This window comes from Diadema antillarum, unplaced genomic scaffold, assembly GCF_040938485.1.
Source record: "Diadema antillarum isolate AM-2024a unplaced genomic scaffold, OU_Dant_1.0 seq00000331_RagTag, whole genome shotgun sequence".
Classification (NCBI taxonomy): Eukaryota; Metazoa; Echinodermata; class Echinoidea; order Diadematoida; family Diadematidae; genus Diadema; species Diadema antillarum.
Window position 1 is genome coordinate 660,003 of NW_027271348.1, and position 16,501 is coordinate 676,503.

A 16,501-nucleotide genomic window follows, 5' to 3' on the forward strand; every position below is an offset into this window, starting at 1 on the left:
TGTCACTTTTTTTCAATTCAATATTGATTTTGTGAACGAGAAAATCAATATCATTATGGGCAAAAAATACATTGGTGTCATCTGCAAAAGGAAACCATGATTGTGACGGAGAAACGATGGAGGTTATCACTACTACTTCCTTCTCGAATTATGAGACAAAGTCCATATACAATCCATTCAGTGACTATTACCAAAATTTCACTTGTAGATCATGCTTATTAGAAGAGTAATTTTCTAATAAAGACAGAGAGCTGCTGGAATCTAAAAATATTGCAGCTTTCAACGGCGGAGATGTTTCGAGCCAGGTAACCGCTTCCACAATTGCAGTGAGTTTAGCACGGCATATGGATATCCGGGAGTTTCTTTCATGAATTTTGATTTCATGGCGTGGGATGTAAATCCCCATGCCAACCCTGTTGCTGGTGGGGTCGTGAGAACCATCTGTGTAGAGATGAAGATGGATAGCATATGTGGTGTTGATTATCTGAAGAGCAGTCTGTTTTTGCAGTGGTCATGAATAGAGAGGTCAATTGTTGGGTATATTATTGACCATGGCGGACACGGGCAGTCAGAGAGAGGGATGAGTTTGCTGAAAGTGGGAAATAAATATGAGCTACGGAGGGCAAACGGTTTTTTGTGTTCAGGCCATTTGATTGTAGCAAACTGCCAGTAGTCAGAAATGGCGGCCCGGGCTTGGTGAGTGGTGGAGAGAGTAAATAAATATGCACAATACAATGTAGTTGAATACGGCCCTTTCACGACGTATGGCTAAAGGAGCTTCAAGGCATATTCCACTTATAGAGAGTGTAGTGGGGTGGAGGGGAGAGCACCAGTGGCAATACGTAGGGCGTAGCCTTGAACTAAGTCCAGCTTCTTGGCGAGCGTTGGGGAAATAGAATTATAGATTTCACATGAGTAATCAAGGTGGGGACGAATTATTTACGATAAAGCAATAGCAAAGTTTTAGTATCAGCACCCCAAGACGAGCCGGATATAGACCGAAGGATATCAAGACGTCTATTACATTTATTTAGTATGTAATTGACATGAGGCGACCATGTTAACGAGGAGTCAAAAATGACACCGAGGTATTTGTGATTTGGCACGATTTCTAAAGGAGTATCAGATATGTGTATATTGCAATTACAGGCGGCAACTCATCGGGGATAAAAAAAATCATTACTTTAGATTTATTGCTTGATAAAGTGAGGCCCCATTGTTTCAGCCAGGAAACGATGTTGTCGATGTCCACCTGTAATTTAAAATTGATGTATCGTAGGTTAGTGGAATTTAAGTGCGCCAAATCGATATATCATCTGCGTAAAGAGATATATTGGATCTGCTTCAGTAAGAGATGTCGTTGATGAAAACAGTAAAGAGAATTGGACTAATGACGCTTCCTTGAGGGAGACCGATATTTTGGTGATAAGTGTCTGACAGAGTAGAATCAACGCGTACTTGTAGAGTCCGCGAGTCTAAAAAGTTGCGAATCCAGCCAAGGAATCTACCTTGTAGGCCGATGGATTTGAGTTTGGCGATGAGGGCACTGTAGTCGACAGTGTCGAATGTTTGGCTGAGATCTAGAAAAATAGCTGCGATGTAATATTTAGTGATTAGAGATTTACGGACATCTGATTCAAGAAGAAGCAGGTTGTTGGTTATTCTGCGATGAGGTCGAAAAGCGGATTGAGTGTGAGACACTAAGTGGTGTTTGTTTATAACATAAGTTAATCTGTTGGATATCATTCGTTCCATAGTCTTGCATAAGAAAGAAGTCAGAGAAATAGGACGATAAGAACGTTATGTCGTGCTTATCCTTGCCGGGTTTCACAATAGATATCCTATACTATAATACTCGAAGTTGTTGTTGTTGTCGCGGCCTTATGTATTTTCTGTTTTATTTCGGCGTTGCTGGTTTCTCTATCTCCTCCCGAGCCGTCGGCTCCGGGCAGTTGCGACCGGTGCCGTCGGCCGCAGGAGAGTATCCTACATCGAATGGCGCGGGTTTCGTCCCCTCTCCGCCTCCGTGTCGACGTCGAGGACGAAAAAGAAAAATTAATTAGCTACATGCATAATGCATTTTTGTGCGTGACGAAAGAGCCGAGCGTTTCAATATTCACGGAACCTGCGCTGGCCTCCTGCTTTCTCGATCTTCCATCTTTTAGCTTGCAGAGACACTGGGGGATACTAAAGATGATGGTGCAGCGAAATCTCTGACATCTTCCGGCGGACGCGCACGCACACACACAATGTACCTCGCAGAACTCTATACACACTCTACACTGTGTGTATATAATAGTTCTGTGATGTACCTTTGCCTCCGCCTGTTACGTGTACTGAATGTATTGACGATGGTTACACGAATCTGTGTGTGCGTGATATGGACTACAAGGGCATTTACGTACAGTTCGCCATTATTGGCGTGAAATGAAAACAACGAACGTTGGTTACCGTTATGTAATTGTATTTTGCACAACTGCAGAATACTATATGCAGCTCAGGTACGTCATTTAGTTTGCTCGCCGTTTGCTCTCAAGTCCGGGGTCATTGTACGCAGACTGTTTAGGACGCGGCTAAATATATTTGCCGATCGTACCCTTACATATCAGATTACACGCGCAGCTGTGTCCATTCGTGTAATACTGCAGAGCTGCTGTAATCATACATATTCATAAGATGAGCGGACGTAGAGGAAAACCTCGCTTTGCCGACCGCCTATTTTTAAAATTGCAAGTGGAAATAGAATGTGTGGTTCTATGGTCTATCAAACCAAGTTTTGGTGACAAAAAAAAAAAAGAGGGAGCAAATGAAGACGAATGCAGTGATGTATAATCATTCTTCTTTCTTCCATAACATGGGAAAAATATTAAAGAAAAAAAAATACGAGGTCGTGAGAACCTACTCACACGGGTGCCTATTAAACCTGATGACTATGATCTCCCCCTCCCCATATAATAACAATGATAATAATAATAATAATAATAATAATAATAATAATAATTATGATAAGGATAATGATAATAATGATATAATAATAACAATAATAGGAGCAATAATTGTAGGCCTAATATTAATCATGATAATGTACAATCTGAAGCAGATGTAGTTCTATATTAATATGATATATCAAGCCAAGTTTTGGTGCTTAAAAACAAAAAGGAGGGAGCAAAATTATGAAGACGAAAATATCTTATTTTTCTCTCATAACGTGGGGAAAAGAAACATGAAAAAAACCCCACAAAACAAACCGAGGCCTTGAGACCAGCCGTGGATTCCCGCGGGTGCCCGCGTGGATGCAAGAGCGGGGGGTAATCAAAGTCATAGTGTTAATATCTTCCCGTTTCGACGGGAACAACCTGTGGGCAGAACTTTCGGGGAATCTCATTCGCGTTTTTGGTAATTTTTCCCTGAATGTTTTTGTTTTTTGCCCTGCGGAGGTGGAAATATGTGTGTGCGTGAGGGGGGGGGGAGGGGTGAGGGGCAACAAGACAACTGTTGGACTTCAACGGGTGCAAATAACCCCTCGAAACTCAAGTTCTATAATAAAAGCAAGTAATGGCGGGAATGATCCCTACCAATGGACCGGATCGCCTGGCATATACTACAAAAATGTATTATAAAATTTCTGGGAAGGGTGGTCATTTAGAAGACAGCACAATTAACGAAAGAATGAGAAGACTTTTCTTTTTATTTCTTCAATAAAAATGTGCAAAATCGTATTATGAGAAAAAAAAAATTAAACCCCTCAGACCCGTGGATTTCCACGGGTGCTGCTAGTAACGATAGAGTGCTTCCATTGGGGTGGTAGGGTGGAGGTGTCCCACATGTAACTTATCATCCGTAACAGCGAATGGATCATGCTATCAGTCAAGTGGGAGATAAGAGCTTTATTGATCCCGTCAGCGCCAGGTGAAGATTGTTTTTGCAACACGGATGGCTCTTTTCAGTTCTCTGAGTGTAAAGGGGGAATTTAATGGGGAGTTGTTATCATGAATGACGTTCGGTGTAGCTAGTGGGTAGTTCACGTGTGGAAAAGGGTGAAGAAACGGACTTCTCACAAAAGGAGGCTGATAAAGCGTTGGCTAAAGTTAGGGGGTCGGAAGAGAGAGAACCATTAATATAGAGAGGAGGAAAAGTTGTGCCATGCTGGCGGTTATTGGAAAGTATTTTGATCTTACGCCATATTGTAGAGAGGGGAGTAAAGCGGTTTAATGTCTTACAGAACTGTTCAAAATGAGCGCGTTTGGTAAGTTTAATCGTTTTCCCTGCAAGGGCGGAGGTGTGCGCATAGATCAGTGTATAAATATGAGCTTTCCAATCTTCTTTTAGCTCTGTGTTTGGCCTTGGTAACCTCGGTGCATGTTTGATTCCACCATGGATTAGGAGGAAAATTTTTGATTTTATTAGTTGGAATGGCAGTTTCGGCTGCTTTCTGGATGTATAAGATGAAAAAGTTGCAAAAGTCATAAACATTTTCAATAGCAACATTCTTCATCTTATAAGTATTGTTTAATTCCTTTTCAAGCAACTCCCAGTTGGCCCTGTGGAAGGATAGGGATGGTTTTTCTGACCTAAAATCGGTGGGTGTGATGTTAGGTACAGGTGCATTTAGTGCTACATTCATTTGATCAGGAAGTGATCACTTCCCATCGTGGTAGTAGAGACAGACCAGCTGCATCGTGCGGCTAGGGAGGGACTTGAAAAAGTTAACTCTATGGAAGACGATGTCCCGCGTGGAATATCAATTCGTGTGGGGGAGGAGTCATTCAATATAGAGATGCTGTTGGCTAATATATAATCGACTATTAATCTCCCGTTATGATCTTCCGAGGTTCCTCCCCACATAGGATGGTGAGCGTTAAAATCTCCTGCTAGTATAAAATTTGGGAGGCAATTGGAGATTAGTGCTATCAGATTATCTTGAGTAAGTTTTCTAAGTGGTTTATAGAAATTTACAACAGACAGTTTGACGGTGCCTAACAAGACATCTATTTGTTGCGCCTCGAGCGAGGGGGCGCAGTTAATGATGTCGTATGTGATTCCGGAGCGTAAGAAAATGGCGCATCCTCCTCTATGGGAGTCAGGACGGTAACGCCAGATGGATACATAACGAGGAATAGAGAAATCAGTGTGTTTATGACCCCAAGTCTCCTGAACCAAAATGATGTGTGGGGGATTGGTAGAAATGTTAATGTGGTAAATTGAGATGACTTGAAAAGCTGAGCTTTAGGGAGGAAGGTTATGGGTAGTTTGTGTTCAATTCCGTACTTGCTGGACCGCATCTGCATAAGATAATTTGCTTAGGATTTTAACTGATTCTATTTTTCTGGCTTGTTTGTATTCAGGGCATCCGGCATATGCAGCACTGTGGGGACCCCCACATCTCAAGCATCGAGAAGGACCTTTTATGGGGCGCTGTTCAAGTTGGTGGGGCTCGCCACACCGGACACACCGCTGCTTGAAACGGCAGGTGTCGATGCCGTGGCCAAACCTTTGGCATCTGAAGCAGCGAGTGACCGGAGGAATGTACGTGGATACTTCAAAACGTTCGTAACCTAAGGAGACACGGTTGTTGTTGTTGTTCGTGTTTATTGGCGTTTTTCAATCAGTCTGATTATCTGCGCCACGTCTTCTCCATACTATAATATTAGGAGTCCATGAGAGAGTCTATGAGCTCAGTTCGGTTGATCACGTCACGCTCACTCGTGTTCTAGGTTTTCGGCTTACCTGTCAAGTGGCAGTGTGTGAGATCAATTTCCCTCCACCGTTGATATTGCAGTATGTGCAGTGCATCTATATACAAATACATATAAATATAATCTTTTTTCTTCATCCTACTTAATCTTGATCTTGATCTTAATCTTTTTGCATCATTTTTTTCATTTTTTATACCGTTTACATTCCAATAAATAATGTTCTATTGTTTCTAACACTTGGTATGAATCCCATAATCCATTTTCATGACAATTAATATAATAAAGATAATAATTCAACCTACATTTCCCCAGACGAATTTGATGTACTAACACTTCTTCCTTTCTACTCATTCCTTGTAACTGTATTCCCTTAGATACCTGCGATTGTATTCTGAAGAAATCTCTTCCTCTCTCAGATGTTTCCCATTCTGTTTGCCAAATATCTGTATAATACGACACCATATATTTGGTAAGTTCTCGTATGAGCAATATCCATATCTATATTTTCTTTAAATGACCCCCTTTTTGCTAAATTATCAGCTATTTCATTACCTTTTACTCCTCGATGGGAGGGTATCCATTCAAAATATACATCTATATCCTTCAATTATAAAAACATTTCAATTTCTCCAAAATTTCTACAACTAAGACACTTGTAATAGAAGACAAATTTTCTAGCGCCTGTAATGCAGCTAGAGAATCGGTTAAAATAACAACCGAAATACTACGAAAAATCTCTAACCATTCTATTGCCATTATAATTGCAGTTAAAAGCAGCACCAGTATTATTATTGTCTTGCCTTGATCCATCTGTGTATATTTTCAAATAACCTTTCCATCTTACTAATAATCTGTCATTTACACAGTTTGTTACTTGTATCTCAGTATCAATTCTTTTGCTAATGTTATCAAAAATATAATATGATATTCTCGGAGGTACATAATACCAATACTGTTCTTTTAATATACAATCATAAATTTGTTCAACTTTTGTATTCAAAGTACCTGCCCTCATGACAAGCGGGCCTTGCCCCGTCATGAGGGTGGTGCGTGCACGCAGCTTGTAGCGTGTATGCGAACGTGGTAGTGGGCACGCCGTTTCCCGGGCCGGGTCGGGCAGTGCGCCATCCTCTGAGCGCTGTTTACAGCGTTCATGCGGACCTAATTGGCAGCACGCCGTCTCCTGCGTCTGTTGGTTGCCATCCCGATTCAGCGGTTTCGATGTGTGCGCTGCGCGTTGGTGAGTGCGAATTTAACGCATCCATGACTCAGGTAACTCAATGCCAACATCTCTGTTTAGGTTGTCTTCACTGAGTCGTATATGGATGGCTGTGTCTATGCATTTCACGTCTGCCCAGTCCGGGTGGTGTTGGGCATTCCATGCATGTTCCGCTACTGCAGATGCCTCCGTTTTGTGGTTTGTGACGTCTCGTCGCTGTTCCGCTAATCTTTCCCCAACAGGTCTGCCAGTCTCTCCAATGTAACTCTTCCGACAGTCTCTGCAGGGGATTCGGTAGACTACTCCGTCTTTCCTTAGGGTTGGTACCGGGTCTTTGGCTCGAACTAGGTGATTACTGATAGTGGCGTCGGCTTTGTAGACGACACGGATGTTGTGTTTCGCAGGCGGCGTCTGAGAATGTGAGCGATTGACTCCACATAAGGAAGGACAATCGTGGACTTGTACTCCTCCTTGTCCTGTTCACGTGGACTTCTTGCTAGTCGTGCCTTGTCGACGAAACACCTGGGATAGTCATTGGCCAACAATGCTGACCGTAAATGGCGCTTCTCAGTTGATGTGCCTGAGGGTTGAGTGATGATCCTGTTGGCTCGATCGTAGAGGCATCTGACTACTCCTCGTTTGGCGGAGATTGGGTGATGTGAGTTGAGGGCGAGGTATTGGTCTGTGTGGATAGGCTTTCTGTATATGGTGGTGCTCAGCTTCCCGCCTGCGCCCCTGTGGACTCGGGTGTCGAGGAAAGCGAGACTTCCTTCCATTTCATGCTCTGAAGTGAACTTGATAGAAGGCTCCCTTCTATTCATGAACTGGAGCAGTTCGTCAGCGTGTTCCCTGTTGGCGACGATGAAGGTGTCATCGACGTACCGCTTCCAGATCCTGGGTGCGGTCTCGGTGGGACACTTCTCCAACGCTTGCTCCTCGAAGGCCTCCATATACATGTTGGCAACCACCGCGGACACGGGACTGCCCATGGCAGCGCCCTCTAACTGTTCGAAGTATCTGTCGTTGTAAAGAAAGTAGGTAGATCTCAGCTCGAAGTTGAGAAGCGCTGGACCTCATCCGGATTGAGGCTAGTTCTAGTTGATAAATCTTCGTCTGCCAAGAGTCGTGTGAGTGCGACACTGCATGCAAGCACCTTTAATAGGAAAATTTGTGAACAGTGACGTCACGTCAAAGGAAAGCATCAATTCGTCAGATCGTATTGTTTGTGTGCTGATGAATTCTGCGAAGTCAGTGAAATTGCGCACGGTGTGGTGCGTTCGTCCCGTGAGCGGGGAAAGGATTTGAGCGAGGAATTTTGATAGATCATATGCAAATGATCCTATGCATGACACAATAGGGCCGAGCGGGATAGACTGCTTATGGATCTTGGGGAGGCCGTAGATTCTCGGCGGCTGCTTACGTTTGGGACGCAACTTGTGATATGTGTTGTCGTCCAAGCTCCCTTTCTTTCGTAGCCCCATCAATGTGGCTGTGAATTTTCGGGAGAGGGAGTCTGTGGGGTCCCTCTTGATCTCCCGGTATGAAGCCATGGAGAGGAGGTCCGCTATTTTTTCCTGTGTAGTCGCTGGTGTTCATTACCACAGTGGCTCGACCTTTGTCGCCAGGCAGCACTATGATATCCTGGTCCTGGTCCTGCTGCCAACTAGGTCCGCATGAACGCAGTAAACAGCGGACACAGGGTGGCGCACTGCCCGACCCGGCCCGGGAAGCGCCTTTTTTTTCCGTAACCAAGCGAGAGATTATCTCATGAATAATGTATATCTCAGCGCACATGTCAGACCTAGTGCACATAGAAACATGTGAGGGTGTGTGTGTGTGTGTGTGTATGTGTGTGTGTGTGTGTGTGTGTTTGCTGCGTGTATGTGGCTGTGGCTGTGTTTGAGCGCATGATACGTATGTGTGTGTGTATGTGTATGTATCTGTGGTGTCACGTGTATACGCGTGTAGAAATTGCCTCATGGAGCCAGCGGTTTTTTTTTGTAACCATGGATATAAATTTAAAGTTAGTTTTATAATAAATGGGTCGCTCAGAGAGAGTACAGTCTAGGGATGAAAGTAGCCTGAGATTACCAATATTTCATGGATAACGTCAATGAGCGATAATGAGAAACCTCATACAAGATATGAATGAGCACATTCTAGGGGGAAAGTAAAGTTTTTTTTGTTTGTTTGTTATGAAAATCAGTATGAGAATGGCTGAGATAGCCAAAACGAAGCTATTCTAGTCAAAGGTGGGACCCACCTTTTAGTAGGATCGCTTTGTTTTACTTTGTTTTTGAATATACGAGCCTTTTCAATACCAATTTTCATCAATTAAACTTTGAATTCCTGTTGGAATTATTGTATGCTTTTTAACATTTCACAAAGCAGTTTCTAAATATCTTGCAAAACGTTAAAACTAAATTCTCACCTAAACCAATACTATAGGCCTACCACCCCTTTAAGGCGAGTGGGTTATTTCCAAAGACAGATATTGAGTGATATTGACAGCGCTTTTAGCGTGTGATAAATGATAAAACAAAGAAATTATTGTATTATAATGAAAGATACCTTGTTTGGCACGAAGCACTCGAATTTTGAATGCAACGCCAAACGATTACAACAGCAATTACAACTTGAAGTGCTTGACAATATACATTTTGCCCACATGTATCACCTCACAAGTAGGCCTATATTACAATATTGTGCTGGTTAGATGGAAGAAACAAAGGAGGATGAGAAGACTTTATAGATAGAGCAGAGTTTCCCATAAATACGTATAGAAGGATACTTTTGAGTAGCGTTTGTAAATCAAAGTAAAGAGCAAAAGCTACTACAGTACGGAGGGCAGATTTGAGACAGCATTCGCCATAAAATCATTCTTTAGAATAGCGGATACAAGGCAACTGACTCCACCTGTGCAAACGACCGATCCCCCATGATTTCTTGATTTTTGGAACAACAAGTAGGCATTCCATATCACTACATAAATTGAATCAATCGTGAGAGCTACATAAAGAATAAGCATAGATGTCACAAAAAAGTTTCCGCAGGATAATTCTTTTCATTTAATAGGCCATCCATTTACATACCTATGCGCTGTGATAGTGAACGTAGATATAACCCCCCTAACACACACACACACACACACACACACACACAACAAATTCAAAATTGAATTGGCGTTCTTTTTTTTATCTTACTAAACATGATTTTGTGGTGTGCTGTATTCTGTAATTCGTTGACCACCAATCTTGTTAATCTCATTTGAACCTCTAATAAATCTGCGTTTATTCTTGTGTCAGTGTCAGTATCACTGTGAAGCTATCAACAGTTACTCAAATCCTCTAACGATGTGTCTAACATTTAGCCTATCAATAGTAGGCCTTCCATAGCAGTTGTATACGAAAAAGGAGAAAGAAACAAAATACTTTCTTCATTTCCATGATTTTTGTTCCTTTTCACTAATGTCAAGTCTTTATTAGCATCTATTCTGGCGTGGCGTCACGTTTGGTCAGGTTTGGTAGAGAAGTCCAGGGTGCTGATCACTACTCTAGTTCTTGAATGTTTCAGGGAGGTTTGTATTATGTCTCCCTGAATACTAGTAGGCCTATGTTGCTAATGACCGTAATCGTCAGTTCTTCACATACCGACGACCACAGAACTCAGCTCACAGTTGCGTACACGTGGGCGCAGAGAGCTCACAGACAATTTGTACACGCGTACACACACACACACACACACACGCACGTACCATATCATACACAATTCCATAATTCGTTGCAGGGGGTTTGCCTCCTTCGTAATAAATATTCATGAATGGCTCCCACGCTTGAGCGAGGAGAATGGTATGTTTGCGACTGCGTGTAATGAATAATCATGAGATAATCTCTCGCTTGGTTACGGAAAAAAAGAGGCGCGCCCGGGAAACGGCGTGCCCACTACCACGTCGGCATACACGCTATAATTTGCGTGCACGCACGTGACTGATTGTACCTGACGAAGCTCAGCAGTAGCGAGCGAAACGTTGTACACCTTACTACGATTTTCTTCGCGAGAGGAAAGATCGTTATTTTATTATTATTATTATCAGTCAAAATATTTCCTTAAATGCAAATTTCTGAGTAATTTGGTTAACCAAAAAGAAGATGAGATTTGCACCGTAATAGAGGATATTCAAGAACCCTCGAGAAAAAAACCCCACAAAGGCCACTGCTCAGACTGGCTCGTAACGATTTCTGTCCCAAGAAAGTCAGCAGTATTAATTGTTACTGGCAATAAGATTATAAAACAAATTTGTATAATTTTTGCATGAACGGGCAAAAACAGGAACTTCTCGTGGTTTGGATAGACATCAAACTATCAAGGACAAAGCAAATCGAAAATACAAGACCCACATGTGAAAACGAGTAATATAATAAGTAGAAATTCGTGGGGGACAGACTCTAGTTCATATGTAATGATATTATACCCTAATTATACCCCAATTTGACCCGTATAAGTACTAGTCTATGATTGTGAAGCACATGATTCAGTTGCCCAAAATATACAAGATAACTCAAATACTACTTAGTATCAAGCTTTGAAAACTGTTACCGGTGTCTTTAATTAACAACAGCACCGACTGCATTGCATGTAGGATGTAATGACCTCCCATTGATTTGCGTAGAAAAAAACCCTGACTGATGATTTCAAAATTATGATAATGCTGGCTATTAGTCTAGAGAATCCTGCTCGAAAATTTGTATATTGTTGTTAGCAATATTTTGAAAGGTTGTACTGAACACAGGGAAAAGAGTCTTTTGCCCTCCATACTGAAGACATAGATTAGGGATCTAAGAAGTAGAAGCATACAACACATGATTGATCTGTGTAATATTTTAAATTATCATCTATATACGACGTTTTAGCGGCGCATTAAAAACGCGTATTGTAGTCCGCTCAATTTTTACCGTTCAATATCAGAGCTTATTGAACGAATCGCATAGACCAACGTATTAATTCCCCATAGGCTACCGTTGTTACTTGCCGTTCAAGATCACACGATATTCAATTCTGTCTCGTTTATTGCGTCAGCGCTTGCTGAATGCGCAAACGCTTGCTACTAGTGCGCGTCATTTTGTTACATTTTTCACAAGCGCGCAAACATCTTGCTAGTTGATTGTTTCATACGCAGTTTTAGGGGCTTCCCCTTTACAGCGCTGGGATGGGACTGCCGAGTCAACTTCAAAGACGAGTAGAAGCCGGGTAATTTTGTGCAGTTTATGCTTGCTCTGCTTGATTGTATAGATGATAATAATTATATTGGATGGCCTTGATTCATGGAAAACCAGGGAATATTGCACTCGTTAGGGTCAATATTGCACTCATCTTCGATTCGTGCAATATTGGCCCTAACTCATGCAATATTTCCTGGTATCCCATTCATAGCCATCCAATATAATATGAATATCCGCACGTATAGTTTGATGTACATGACAAATCAAGTGTATACTGAGAATTACACAAAGATACCAGAGGCAAATGAAACTATTCATTACAAATGGAACCTCTAAAGTACATATCACACATGCATACAAACTATCTTATCGACTATCTTAAATATACGTGCTGCCTTCTAAAACCCGTTCGTTCACATAACAACATGAAGAAGAGTCCACGGTATTACAAGAACCGACAGATTGCTATCCTTTTCTGCAATGGAATGAATGGGAAACTTATGAACCTTCACGCACACAGGGATATTTCCGATTCTCTCGGATTACTATACTTGTCTTACAAATGTCAACAAGACAGTGCATTTTACAGAACTTGAACATAGAGAAATACGACTAACACTTCTCAAATACAAAAGCTCCATGGAAATGGGGGGGGGGGGGATGTAGAGTCCACTAATGTCAAAATCGACCACTAATGTCATAACGACCAATAATGTCATAACACGTCGACCACAATTGAAAATGTCAAAATTTCCAAATTTACCGTTGCAAAATCTTGTTGATCGAACTATTCTCTCATTATTTGAGCAATTTACCCCAAATTTGGCACGTGAGACCGCAATCAAAGGCAGATGTGTAAGACGCCTTATTGTATCAAATAATGTGTTGCCATGGCAACGGCATATTTTAATCAAAAAATTTTGGATCGGACTACTCTCTCATTTTTTGAGCAATTGACCACAGATTTTGCATGTGTGACCGCTATCAAATGAAGATATGAAAGACCTCTTTTTCGATAGTATTCAATATTGCGTTGCCATGGCAACGGCAATTAAAAAAAATTACAAAATGTTGTAGATCAAACTACTCTCTCATCTTTGAGCACTTGACCCCAAATTTAGCATGAGTGACCGCTATCAAAGGTAGATGTGCGAAATACCTTTTTTGTTATTATCACATAATGCGTTGCCATGGCAACAGCATATTCTCAGAAAAAAAAAACTTTTGGATCGAACTACTCTCTCATTCTTTGAGCAATTAACTCCAAATTTGGCATGTGTGACCACTATCAAATGAAGATGTGCCCGACACCTTTTTGCCAGCATTGCGTAATGCGTTGCCATGGCAACGACAAATTTGTAAAAAAATCTTACAAAATGTGGACCGATATACTCTCTCAGTTTTATAGCAATTCAGTTGAAATTTTGGATATATGATAAATGTAATGTGTAATTGTGCAGGACGCCTTTTTTGTTTGTGAATAAATCTGTTGTCATAGCAACAACAGTTTTTTAAAACCAATCATACAAAAAATGTGGATTGACCTAACTCCCTGAGTGTTTGAGTATTTGGCTTGAATTTTGGCACATGTGACCACTTTAGTATATAGATGTGCAGAACACGTCTTCTATCGATGTTGAACAATGGGTTGCCATGGTAACTGCATTTTTCACCGAAAAGAATACAATACTATTGTGGATTCAGCTAACTCCCTCAGTCTTTTAGCATATGGCTTGGAATTTGGCATATGTGACCGCTATGGTACGTAGATGGGCAAACTTAATCTTTTGTCATTGTTGAACGATGTGTTACTATGGTAACATTTTTGTACTAAAATGCATACAAAACTGCATTATTTGTATATATTATATACAAATAATGCACTTGAAAGCACCCAAGCCACTCAAATATACATACTCACTCACACAGACAAACACATTATATCACGGCATTAATGTTCCTAAACTAGTTCAAATATAGTTCAATTCAATACCTAGTATAACTACAATATGAAGAACAAATATGCTCAAACTTTTGTATTTTTTAATACTTTACTAAATCTTCAGCTTTCAGCGGTGATGACGAACGTTCGGAAAAGCAAGATTGTGTGTCCACCGAATTTTTTCTTATACACTGGAATGCGTTATTGCTATTGTTATCGTGTACTGATGTACTTTTTTCCTCTTCTTTTACTTTACCTTTTGGTAATACTTGGAGAAACATCCGCTGAACTTGAGAAACATCAGTTGAATCATTAAATGAATCAAATTAAGGCATCGTTGGCCAGTGACATTGGCCAGTGACAAAGTCAAAGTCCGTCAAACAGGGTGATGGTTGACAATGCGCTTTTAAACTTGTAATTTCCTGCACTGGCGAATACATCATAGCAGATTTCTCTCTGGAATGCGTTGTAAGTGTGTTTATTCCCAAGTCAAACATATCATGTTAAACGTAGTAATTTGCACGCTTTTGGAACAGGAAACGATCCACAAACATTGTAAGTAGCTTAAAAACTAAAGATATTCCATGAACACTTCATCGTAATGAATACATGAAAAGGTGATAAACGCAGAATTAAGGCATCTCTCAACATATCAAAACACAATCTATTATAGTTCGCTAATGATTTCTGCTGCAGGTGTTTGATATTCAGTATAATCCTAAGTTTTAGGTGCGCCCTGATGACGAAATTGGCACATACTTTATCTAGTTTTTATGTTAAGCCGAATTCTGAGAACTCCATCGTCGTTATTGTGTGACACCACAGAAAAAAAATATAGAGAGTGTTCCCTAATTTTGACGCCTCGCGCGATATGCACAGCTTCCGAAATAACTTGTAGCAAACGTATTAGATTTAACCTTTGTGTTCATTATATTCTATTGCATATCGTATATTTCAAAAGTACTACAAAAGATACACTTATTAATTGTTATATTTTTAGTCTAAGAACGTTGTTTTGAGACAATTGAAAAGATGATGATGAATGAAAAGTTAATAAAACCATCCAAAATCTCCTTTCTTAGTTTCGAAGGCTCCTTAATTATTGTATAGTTTTTTTTTCATTTTACAATGTTCTTTTTACTTTATTCTCTGTTATCAAAGGAAGTGAAATATATATGTTTTGTCGAAAAATAAAATAAACTTTGAATTGAATTGAATTGTCAGTAAATAATCTGATTCTACAAAGCGTGTAGAGGTGATGTCGTAACCACCCTTATACCTATAAAGATGACCACGCTCCGGCACTCGTTGATACGTCTAAGCTACAAAGCTGATATTCTTAAAATATACAAATAGCGATGGCCGACTACAATACCATTAATTGTAAATAAAGGCTGTTTAGCAATAAAATGGAAGAAATAAATGTCACTGGAAGCTTACAGTCTGGGAAACTAACAGCAGTGAAATACCTAAAATCAATATTTGATATTCAACTTCCTCCTGTCCTTATTTCAATGAATCGAACTTGTACAAAAAAGAAAGTTTTTGTTTCCCGAAGCATCTTTTTACCGATACTAATGAAAGTTTGACTAAAACATGGAGTGAAATAGTCAGAAACAGAGTCTGTTGATAGCAATTGTATTATCGATCAAGATCTGTTCATAATGGAAGATTCAAGAAGGTGTAGGCTACGTTTGACATATGCATATATAAAATAGCCGGATTCACTCGTACAAAATAGCGGGATAACGATCGTGAGCCACATCTCGATGGCGCACACAGTTCCTGCGCATCACAGTGGTGTGGTGCGCACGCTGCTGTAATGTGTGCTTTGAATGATGGGATATGAAATCTCGAGATTATTTGGTCCTGCGTTCACACGGTCACCACGGGGCGAATTATGGAGATAATTCAGAAATAAGCGAAAGATTTCTTGGGATTTGCATCGCGATGCTGGTAACAATAATCGGAGGGGATTTTTGTGTTCACACGGGCAAAAATCTCGAGATTTTGTTCGCGATGCATATCCTGCATTCGTATCCTACTAAATCGCTAACGTGTAAATCCCACTTGCAATTACTGTAAATGGCAACAAAATGACAAAAAAGAAAAATTATGAAGCAACATAACTTTTAGGGGGAACGTGTATTCCCTCAAAGTTCTTCCTTTCATTCAAGTTTTGTGATATTTGACAACAAAGAGCTATAAATAAAATAAAAAAAGGTGCCAGAGAAATCAGGCACAAGTATATCTCAATATCAATCCATGGTGAGTTTACATTGCTTCAGTAATGTACAGTTACACTCATAAACAAGTGATATCTGTTGTGTATGAACACATAATGACATTTCAAAAATGATCATTGCTTCATGATTTAATAATAATAATGATAATAATAATGATAATAATGATAATATTGGTGGCC

General features: G+C 40.4%; 1 protein-coding gene across 2 annotated transcripts in view; it reads right to left on the reverse strand.

Annotated features, from left to right (window-relative positions):
* Positions 1-16,501, reverse strand: part of LOC139730740 (speract receptor-like) — a 533,152-nt gene that overhangs the window by 343,068 nt on the left and 173,583 nt on the right. The gene's annotated exons all lie outside the window — the stretch shown is intronic.